The sequence below is a fragment of the Lepus europaeus genome, chromosome 1 (assembly GCF_033115175.1).
Source record: "Lepus europaeus isolate LE1 chromosome 1, mLepTim1.pri, whole genome shotgun sequence".
NCBI classification, from domain to species: domain Eukaryota; kingdom Metazoa; phylum Chordata; class Mammalia; order Lagomorpha; family Leporidae; genus Lepus; species Lepus europaeus.
The window spans coordinates 33,582,665-33,593,072 of NC_084827.1; the positions used below are offsets into that span (position 1 = coordinate 33,582,665).

A 10,408-nucleotide genomic window follows, 5' to 3' on the forward strand; every position below is an offset into this window, starting at 1 on the left:
TAGATTTTTTTTTTTACTGCATAATTTATCACAGCCTCAATGTGCCACTATTCACTGGAAATCTCCCAGAGTGGTGATTCTAGCACTTTAATGGAGAACACACAACTCTATTCTGTGGTGTAGTAGGAAGAAACCATCTAGGAATCATACCCCTGCTAATAATGAGGCAAGAGAGGGCATGAAAGGAACTAACATGTATTGATTTACTACCATTAAACAATTTAATCTGCTTAACAGTACCTATGAGATACTTAGTGCTTCCCTATGTTACAGCTGGGGAATCTGAAGCTGAAAAAAATAAGTAACATGCTCAACATGATAGAATTGTTGGACGAGAGCTATGATTATGAATCCAGGTATGTCTTATTTCCACATGTGAGCTCTCTTTATCGAAACTTGTTAGTCTTTCCTTTATTTCTTTTAAAATAATGCACATTTTTTCATTCAGTAATATTTTTAAATCTCAAATGTATAGCTTGAAAAACTTTAAGAAATATTTACACTCAAGTAGCCATTACTCAGAGCGATACTATATGCTCCTTTCCTTGGGAATGTCCTTTATATTCCTTCCTAGACAACCGTTCCTCCCATGAGATGGCTCTTTTCTGATTTCTACCATTACTGATTAGTTTTGTCTATTCCTGAACTTCATACAAATGGAAATAGACACTATAATGGTTCTCACTTATGTCTGCAAATATAAATATGTTAAGATTCATCCACATTGCTGTACAACTCTGTTGCTCATTTTCCCATTGTCCCGTTGCTTGATGTTTAAGTTGTTGCCAGGTTGCTTTTGGTCCACAATGAATAAAACTTTTATGAACTTTCTATATAAATCTTTTATTATGAATACAAGAACTCATTTCTTTAGGGTATATGCCCAGGAAAAGAGCTGCTGTATCATGAAATAGGCATATGTTTAGCTTCACAGAAAACTGTTGAGCAGTTTTCCAAGATATTGGTACCATTTTATAAAGTGTTTCTGTCATAACCAGTGATAGACAATGACAGTTATAATTGCTATAGATTTTATGTCCATTTGTTTCTTAACTGTCTTTTAATTAATTTCTTCCTAGATACATAAAATCAAGAAAAGGAGCAGCATAAGTTGTTTTTTTTTTAAAAAATATTTATTTGAAAAGCAGAATTATGGAGAGAGAGGGAAAGACAGAGATCTTCCATCTGCTGGTTCATTCTCCAAATGGCCACAATGGCCAGGGCTTGGCCTGGTCAAAGTGAGAAGCTGGAAACCCCACCTAGATCTCCCACAGGGTGCAGGAGCCCAAGCACCTGGGCCATCTTACGCTTCTCAGATGCATTAGCTGGTAGCTGGATTGAAAGGGGAGCAGCCAGGCTTTAAACCAGTGCCCATGTGTAAAACCAGCTTAACCAGCCCCACCACCATGCTGGCCCCAGTGTAAGGCTTTTTAAAGACTGTCCTGACCGGCGCTGTGGCTCACTTGGCTAATCCTCCTCTTGTAGCGCCAGCACCCCGGGGTTCTAGTCCTGGTCGGGGCACCGGATTCTGTCCCAGTTGCTCTTCTTCCAGTCCAGCTCTGTGCTGTGGCCCGGGAGGGCAGTGGAGTATGGCCCAGGTCCTTGGGCCCTGCACCCGCATGGGAGACCAGGAGGAAGCAACTAGCTCCTGGCTTCGGATTGGCCACAACGCATCGGCCATAACGGCCACTTGGGGGGGTGAACCAACGGAAAAAGGAAGACTTTTCTCTCTCTGTCTCTCTCTCACTGTCTAACTCTGCCTGTGAAAATAAAAATAAATAAATTTTAAAAGAAGACTGTCTTGAACTAGTTTGAAAAATCATGACGAGAGAAATCCACAAAACACTGAGATGCCTGCTTACCCAACCAATTTGAAACCAACTACATAAACAGAAAATGAAACAATTGTCATGGAACCCAGAATAAAGACTGAACATGGTTATTGATAAGGAAAAGTTGGGCAGGAGGTGAATAGGCAAGATGCCTTAGAAAGAAATGTAGAGAAAAGTACCAGGGAGCAGGAGGTGTCAAGAACAAATGTGGAGAGGACAGTGAATTCATGCTGCAAGGTGACTGGGATCCAGAACAAGTGAATGCCCCAAAAACTCCTTTGGTGGAGCAAAGAAAGAGAGGCCACCAAGGGAGCAGCCAGGAATCACTCACTCCGAATGGATTCCACTGTTTAAAAATCAATCATGGGAGCTGGTGCTGTGGCGTAGTGGGTAAAGCCGCTGCCTGCAGTGCCAGCATCCCACGTGGGAGCCGGTTTAAGTCCCGGATGCTCCACTTCCGATCCAGCTCTCTGCTATGGCCTGGGAAAGCAGTAGAAGATGGCCCAAGACCTTGGGCCTCTGCACCCACGTGGGAGACCTGGAAGAAGCTCCTGGCTTCGGATTGGCACAGCTTCGGCCATTGTGGCCAACTGGGGAGTGAACCAGTGGATGGAAGACCTCTCTCTCTGCCTCTTTCTCTCTGTGTAACTCTTTCAAATAAATAAACCAATCTTTTTAAAAAAATCAATCATGAAATTATATTTTTATATTTTTATTTTTTGAAAACATATTCGGATCTTTATTTATTTTATTTGAAATTCAGAATTACAGAGAGAGGGAGAGACACAGAGAGATCTTATATCTGCTGGTTCACTTCCCAAATGGCTACAATGACCAGGGCTGGGCCAGCCCTAAGCCAGGATCCAGGAGCTTTGCGTGGGTCCAGAGGCCTAAGCACTTGAGACATTTCTGCTTTTTTTCTCAGGCACGTTAACAGGGAGCTGGATAGGAAGCAGAGCAGCTGGAACTCAAACTGGTGCCCTTATGGGGTGCCGGCACTCCAAACGGTGGCTTAACCCTCTACACCCCAGTGCCAACCCCCTGGACTTATAATTTTAAACATGTGCTTCCCAAGGTAAGTCACTTTCCCCAACCCTTGCTTTCCAGCAGACCCGCATCATCCTGACTTTGATTCAGGTGCACAACTGACTGTGTGCTTTCCTCCCATATGTGCAGAACACAGGCGCAGTCTCAGTTCGGTTTTGTCTCCTGAAACACTTCCTTAGCACAGGCCCTCTGTTTTTGTAACATGCTTCCATTTCTAGACTGAACATACGACAACTTTCCTCAGTCAGTTTAAGAGTTCAGCAGTCCCACCTAAACCTGGAGCGTTAAATCACTCTCCTCCAGCTAAAATTAATCACAAATCCCACAAAAGCATTTTAAAGACACTTGGCACCGTGAACTTGAAAGTAACAGTTTAAATGATATTAAAAAATAAATAAATACTCAGTTGTACTTTTTGATTTCCTATTCTTGTCTATTGGCTCAATAGGGTCATGGATATTATTTTCAGTTTATATGCAATGATATGTAAATTAGACTCAGGTTGGTATGGCTGGCTCCTCTCTTGCCCCAAGACATTTCTTAAAATCCTTTTATGGAACTGAAAGATGACGAGCAGCAAATACCCTAAACTTTTCTCTAGCTATCACCACATTACAAGCAATCATTCTTGTAGCACCTGCCTTTTACGTATGAACTAATTCCCACAGACTCATAAAATATGCGCTGGTCTCAAAATCCCCACATACCATTTAGTTTAGTTTTATATTTAAATACATAAGAATGAAGAAAAGATCAATTATTGCCTACTGCACATTACCTTTGAAATTCCGCACACATCTTTACTTTTTCCCTTTTGTGTTGTAGGTCCCCTTGTTACAATTTATGACTGTCAATTAATATATGATGCAAGAAATGCAAGTCCTGTCAAATTCACTGACTTTATAACTTTTTCTTTCCAATTTTCCATTTGAAATAAGTGAATCAAAGACCGCCTTTTCACCCTATTGTTTTTACTTTAAAAGCCACTCAGCTCTTAATAGAAAGGAATAATAAGTACTAGTTGTATAATAATCTGTCAATCAATCAGGTACTTACACTTTGGGCAGACCACTTATAGAGCTTAAGAAAAGATTTTTTTTAAAATACAAATAAAGGAAAATCACAAATTAAGTGTAGATTGGAAAATTCCATTTTATATTGATTTTATTACTAGAATTGAGGAAGAAGCATGGTGACTGTATTAAGTTGATGCTCAAATGGATGTATTGAAAAACACAAGGAGAACAATGGCCATTCAGACTATGGAGAATGTATTCTCTTGTATTCCCACCTATTCATGTGCCTAGGTGAAGGAAAGCAATCTCCCATACTTATTTGATCCCCCTAGATCTCTTGGTTAGTTTTTGGTGTTTTACATATGTCAAATAGTTAATGATAATAAGAGATTCATCTATTTTTGGTGAAAAATATTTGAAATTCATGCATAATTTTATCATATTAAGTCTCCACAAACTTTCTGAAGACCTCTCATCTGAAGGTGTTTATAATGAAAAAGATGAGATGAAAGGGTAAAAATTCAGAAAAAAAAAATGAAGTGATATGTCACTTGCTTCTATTTATGAAGCTACTTGCAAATAGTGATGATGAAAGTGAAGTTTTAAGATCATCTGACATGTGCAATCAGCTATTTCTAAATTCCATCCTTTCTCTTCATTTTTCACATGAAAACTTGGTGAATATGACTAAAATGGTGACAGCTACTCTACCTTCTTCCAGCGGGTCTCTGAATCATGTGCATCAAATAGTATTCTCAAACACAGCATTTTTACCTATCAAAATTATTTGACCAAATAATTTGTGTTTGCAAATTTAGAGGCTGGGCTAGGACCATTTGCAAAAATTGGCCCTGGAAATGTCAAGTACATACAACCTTTAGATAGCATCATACATATTAAAGGGTAGAAAATCTAGGGATCATTAAGTTTCAGAGAAATGGTACACCATATGTACTCACTGCACACTCCAAAGTACAATAGGCTTTGAATTTTTCTTGGGGTACTTGGAACTTGAATTTTAAAGTATCCCACCTTAAACACAAGGTACAATGTCTTGTTCCAGGGTTTAAAGTTAAATCTAGACTCAACTTCTTTCAATGAAAGTGTGCATTTTGTGTTCCACTAATGGTGAAGATGTTTAAGTGGACAAAACCTCAAAGGTGAGACTGATGTTCAGGATTTCCTTGCATTGGCCTCTGAGGGGGTGGGTGTCATCAACATCTATCCCCTTGCAATACAATCCCGGCTGCAACAGGCCACAATGACCAATACTTTTTACTGACTACTTTAAAAATGTATAACGAGGAGTAAAACATGGACAATATGACTGTTAGAAATGGAGAAAATTTGATTTCATGACATTTTTGTAGCAAATTGTGTTCAGAACACAATGTGGCAAAGGTTGATAACTACTGAGCCATAAGATCCCAGTGGATTCTACAAGAGAGAGAGGCTTTGTCTAACGATTTCAGAAAGAAAAATTCCTTGGGGTAAATAAAAAAATAATAACAATAGCAAGAATAACACCTCAAATAGCATCCCTTAGGGTTCACAAAATGGTTTTACACAAGCTATTCTATTTGATCTTTAAAATAGTACAGTATGGATGGTGTGCATTGTTATTCTTATGTGCATATCAGAATGGAGAAAAACAGAAAACTAAAGCTAAAATGCTACACTATTAATAAGTATCAGATCCAAGATTCAAACACACAGATTTAATTCCAAAATTGAGGATAGTTTACTAAGCATCTAAGTCTACTAATGATTCATTTTTCATATTTATGATACTATCCACAAGGATATCTGAAACTACAAGAAATTTCAGAGGGTTTGTATGAAGGCAAAATTTATATTTTAAAATTTTATGTTTCTTGCCAAATTAAAAATATCTAGGTTTTTGAACTATGATTTTATTTTTCTCATCACTTTGATTTACACAATATTTTATATTTGTCTATGAAAAAAGAGAAGCTTTTCCCTGCACTGACTTAAGTTTCTTTGGGAATACTGACATTTTACTTTTTGTTTGGGTTCTTAGTAGAATGGGGCTTAGAGTCTTCAAATTGAGAATCTAAGTATTAGTCTTCTTATTATTTGGGCTATATTATCACCTAGACATAACAAACTCCATTCCTGGTGCACTGATTTGTACTGCAGATCCGAACATAATTCAAGACTGAGAAAAACAACAAGGGATAATTATCCAGTAAAACGGGGAATGTGGCTTTGCGCTGATTTTTTCTTAAACTTCTAGGGTCAAGTCCTCTGATTACCTGCCTTTGGTCTGACCCTGGACTAGGTTGTAGTGCCCAATCACATTTTACATTGTTATTACTTAAATAAAAAGCTTTGGAAATCTAGGGAGGGAGGTCAGTGCTCCATCCTTTCATCCAATCCCCCTGTATCTGCTTCCTAACACTCAAACAGACTGGGTAGTTTAACCAACAGAAGTATATGTTCTCCTTGTTCCATGGTGTTGGCAGAGTGAGCAGTTTCCAAGGCCTCTCTCCTGGCCCTGGAGGTCCATAACTTCTCCTGTGTTGCCATGGGAACTTCTCTGTGTGTGTGATGGTGTCCTTGTCGGCTCTTCTTGTGAAGACACCATCATACTGCTTTAGGGTATACCTGACGACCTGTTTTAAATGAATTGCCTTGTTAAAGATCCTTTTTTTTTTTTGCAAATAAACATTTTATTTCTGCAACACAAACAACCTTCCCTTTCCCTCAAGAACATGAATTGACCTCAGCCTCCCAAGCAGAGGACAAAAACCATTAAGTGACAGAAGGCAAGGTGTTATTAGAAAAATAGATTATACCCAAGGCTCTCCTCCCAGGGATCCGAACCCCTTGTCCCCATCCCTGGCTCCATGTTAGGGCTTGCCAAAAAGGGAACTAAAAGGCAGAGAGGAGTTAGAAACTAACAGAAGCAATTCCAGTGAACAAAGGGGAAAGTCTGGCAGTAAGTAGACCTGGAAGGGCAGGATGGGAGGAACTTTGCTCCTAGATTTGAGTGCCGAAAAAGGAAGGGGGAAAAATAACTTATTGGGTTATAAAATGGTATGTAGTTTCAATCGTATCAACCATTCCAGATCTGTCGTCAAAGCTAAGTTCTGGTTGGTTTGTGGAGGTAGAAAACGGGGATGGAAGGGAAGTAGAATCCCTCCAACTTCCCCAGGAGAGTGGGTATTTCTATACCCAGCTCTACCCTTTTGCCCAGCCTGCCTCCCCAAAACAGCTTCCAAATCCTTTAGCTAAACTTTGCCCAGAAAATAGGAGTTCAATGGGGATGCTGCAAGTCTTGCCCAAGCCCTCCAGCCTCAGGACTAACATGAGGTTGAAGAGGGGGTTGGGGGAAAGGAATTTTAAGGAATGAAATTAAAATCTCCTCTCATCCCCTACTTGAACTCAGACCCCAGAGCTGGATTGAGCAATACAGAAAGGGAAGGCCAAATAGCTGATCTCATTATGAGGAACCCATACAGACCTGTTGGACAGACACAGGAGGTGAAAAGGCTGAATTGGAGGCCAGGAGGGGTCCTTTAAGGCTCCTAGAAGAAGCAGGTGTCTGGAGTCAAGGGGGAGCCAGAAGAAATGCAGTAACATAGCGGGAGGAGCCTTTGAGCCTCCAGACTTATGGGCCGCCCTCCACCACCACCCGCCTCCCCAGTGCTAACCAGAGGGGCCCCTGCGGGTGGCAGGCTAATCAAGGGCAGAGCTTGATACGGGTGCCCTTGGAAAGCACCCGGAAGAAAGGGAAGACACGCTCGCCTAGGAAGGCAGCTGAGAAGGTGCGCACATGGGCTAAAGTCTCCGCATTGCAGAAGCCCAGACGCCCAGTCCCATAGTCCAGGTACACGCCAAAGCGCCGTGGTTTCTCACCTGGGCTCAGCAGTGTCTGCTCTGTTGAGCTTTGTGCCTGGTAACGTTTGCCATTGGTGCCCACACACCACACTTCCCACTGAAGCAGGGGCTGCTGGGGCAGGTGAAGCCGTCGGCGGCGATGAAGATGACGTGAGGAGCTGGCATCCCCAGTGCTCACAGAGGAACCCCCAGAGCCCACCTTTTCCTTATGATGGGTTCATTCACGAGCAGCACCCACTGCCCAACCCCTCCGACAGCCCACCTCTACCTCCCAGTAGTGCCGGCCAGAGCGGAAGCCCTGGGCCCCCAGTACATAGCAGTCAGCTGAGAAGCGCTTGGGATGGTCGACAACCTCCTGCCGCCTTTCTGCCAGGCGGACACCACGGCGATCAGGGGACACCATCGAGGCCGGATGAGCTGTGTCAGGGTCCAGCGTCAGGTCCACTCTTGCAGCCTGGCAGAACATTCGGCTCATTTTCCTCACAATGGCATCTGTCAGCAAATCATGGCTATGGGGTTGGCACAGATCAGGGGACCAGATCTCTGGTGGTTGCCGCGGTACCTCTTCACACCTACTGAAAGTCTCCTTGATGTCCTGAAGCAGCCGTAGGCCACCCTGCTGATTCCACTCCTGGACCCCAGCCAGCAAGCGGCTCAGCTGGGTGGCCTGCTCTGAGAGGCGGCTGGCTGCAGCTCCTGCACGCCCCAACTGGGCTCCATGCATCTCTCGGAGGTGCCGCTCCCGCCCTGCCTGCTCTTCAGCCAGAAACCGCGTCAGCAGCCCAAACTCTGAAGCCGCAGCTGCAAGCTCTAACTTCATCTGGCTCTTCAGTTCTGTCACCCGCCTCTCCTCCTTGGCCTTCATCTTCTGCACGACTCCCAGGTGCTTCCTCAGTGGTTCCAGGTGCCCTTGCAAGTCGGCCTTGTACTGCTGCACCACCTCCTCCAAGGGCACCACGCTGTGCTGTTTGTGGCTCCTAGTTCTCGGCACACCACACAGATGGCCTCTTCATCTACCGCGCAGAAGAGCTCCAGGGCTTCTTGGTGTTTAGGACAGATGCCCCGCTCGTTTACACAGCTCCCTCGAACAGGGGTTGGATGCATCTGCCGAATCACCTGAACCATGTTGGCCAGCTGCAAGTTGGGGCGGAAGCTCCGCCGAGGAACGCTCTTTCGACACTGGGGGCAAGTAGAAGCACCACCGAGGGGCCGGAGGCGGGGGCAGTGGGGTGACGGTGTCTAGCTCCTCTTCCTCATCCTCCTCCAAAACTTCCTCCCCATCTTCCTCATCCTCTCCCCTGAGGTCCTCCTCCATGTCCCCCAAGTAGTAGTCCAGGTCTTCCTCCTCATCTTCCTCCTCCCACACATAGCCCATGTCGTCCCAGCTGGACCCACCCATGCCACTGGTCCAAAACACATCCTCCTCTTCCTCCTCGACCTCTTCCTCCATTTCACCCTCATAGTCTTCGTCCCGCATGGGGTGTCCCACCCCCCACCAGCCCCCACAGCCTCCACTTCCTCCTCCTCTCCATCCTCTTCTTCCTCCTCTTCCTCCTCCTCCTCCTCCCGGTCTAACTCTTCCCTGTCCTCCTCATCCTCCCCGCGCCACAACTGAGTTGCACACACTCGGCAGAAGTTGTGCCCGCAGCCGGTGGACACGGGGTCGGTGAAGTAATAGAGGCAGACTGTGCACAGCGCCTCTTGAAGGGTCTGCACTGGGTTGGGTGTCATGGCAACGGCAGCCATCTTAGTGTCCAGCCAGTGTAGATGTGCGGTGGGGGGACAGATGGGGGGGTCCTCTCCCTTTCAGACGCCCTGTCGGCCCCAGCCCTGCCTCTCCACACCTCCTCCCAAGCGCAGCCAACCCACACCTCCACAGAGTTCCCCGCTCCTTGACGACAACCGTGTCTCAGCGGGGGCACAGGTCGGGTGAAACAGCTGAGCGCCACCGCCAAGTCCCTCAGGTAGATCTGAGAGCAAATTTGCCTTAAAGCTTCCCTGGCCTCCTCATAAACCCCCGACCCTCCTCCTTCCTGGCCCCCTAAAGATCCTATTTTGAAATACAGTCGTACTCCACGGTACTGGGGAAGAGGAGGTCTATGTGTGAGTTTAGTCAGGGGAGAGTGCGACTTGGCCTATAACAGTCTCACTTGCCTTGAAGGAGGAGTGGCTCTTCTGCTTGGTCAACTCCCGAGGCTCTGATGGGGCACTTTATGGGGTGGCATCACAGGGCAGGAGGAGGCCCCCTGTGTGGGTCTGTTCTATGAAATTTCTCAATTTCCTGTCTTACACTAATAAAGTGGCTGGTGACCCAAGGCCTGATGCACGGGAAGCTTTCTCTCCTGATTTTACCACCTGAATGAACCAAGAAGGACCAAGAAAGAGAAGTGTTAGAATTTTCCATACTGCCAAGAAAAAACCCACAAAATCTAACCTTTTATTGAAAAAAATGTTCATGTTTTAAGAGAAAAAGGGGAAAAGAAACCTCTCTGGGACCCCTGTTCCCCTCTAGTGCCTTTAATAACTGGCCCTTTCACTTCCCAGACAATTCTGAAGTCTAATTTCTCATCACCTCTCCCTTCTTCCTCCAGCTACAGTCTGGCCTACTCCTCAACCTGCTCACTAACAGCTGGGCCAGGCCAGTCTGCA

At 44.8% G+C, this 10,408-nt stretch overlaps 1 pseudogene; it reads right to left on the minus strand.

The window, feature by feature from the left end:
- Window positions 1-7,601: 7,601 nt before the first annotated feature.
- LOC133765072 (E3 ubiquitin-protein ligase TRIM41-like) lies at window positions 7,602-9,505 on the minus strand (annotated as a pseudogene).
- Window positions 9,506-10,408: the final 903 nt, after the last annotated feature.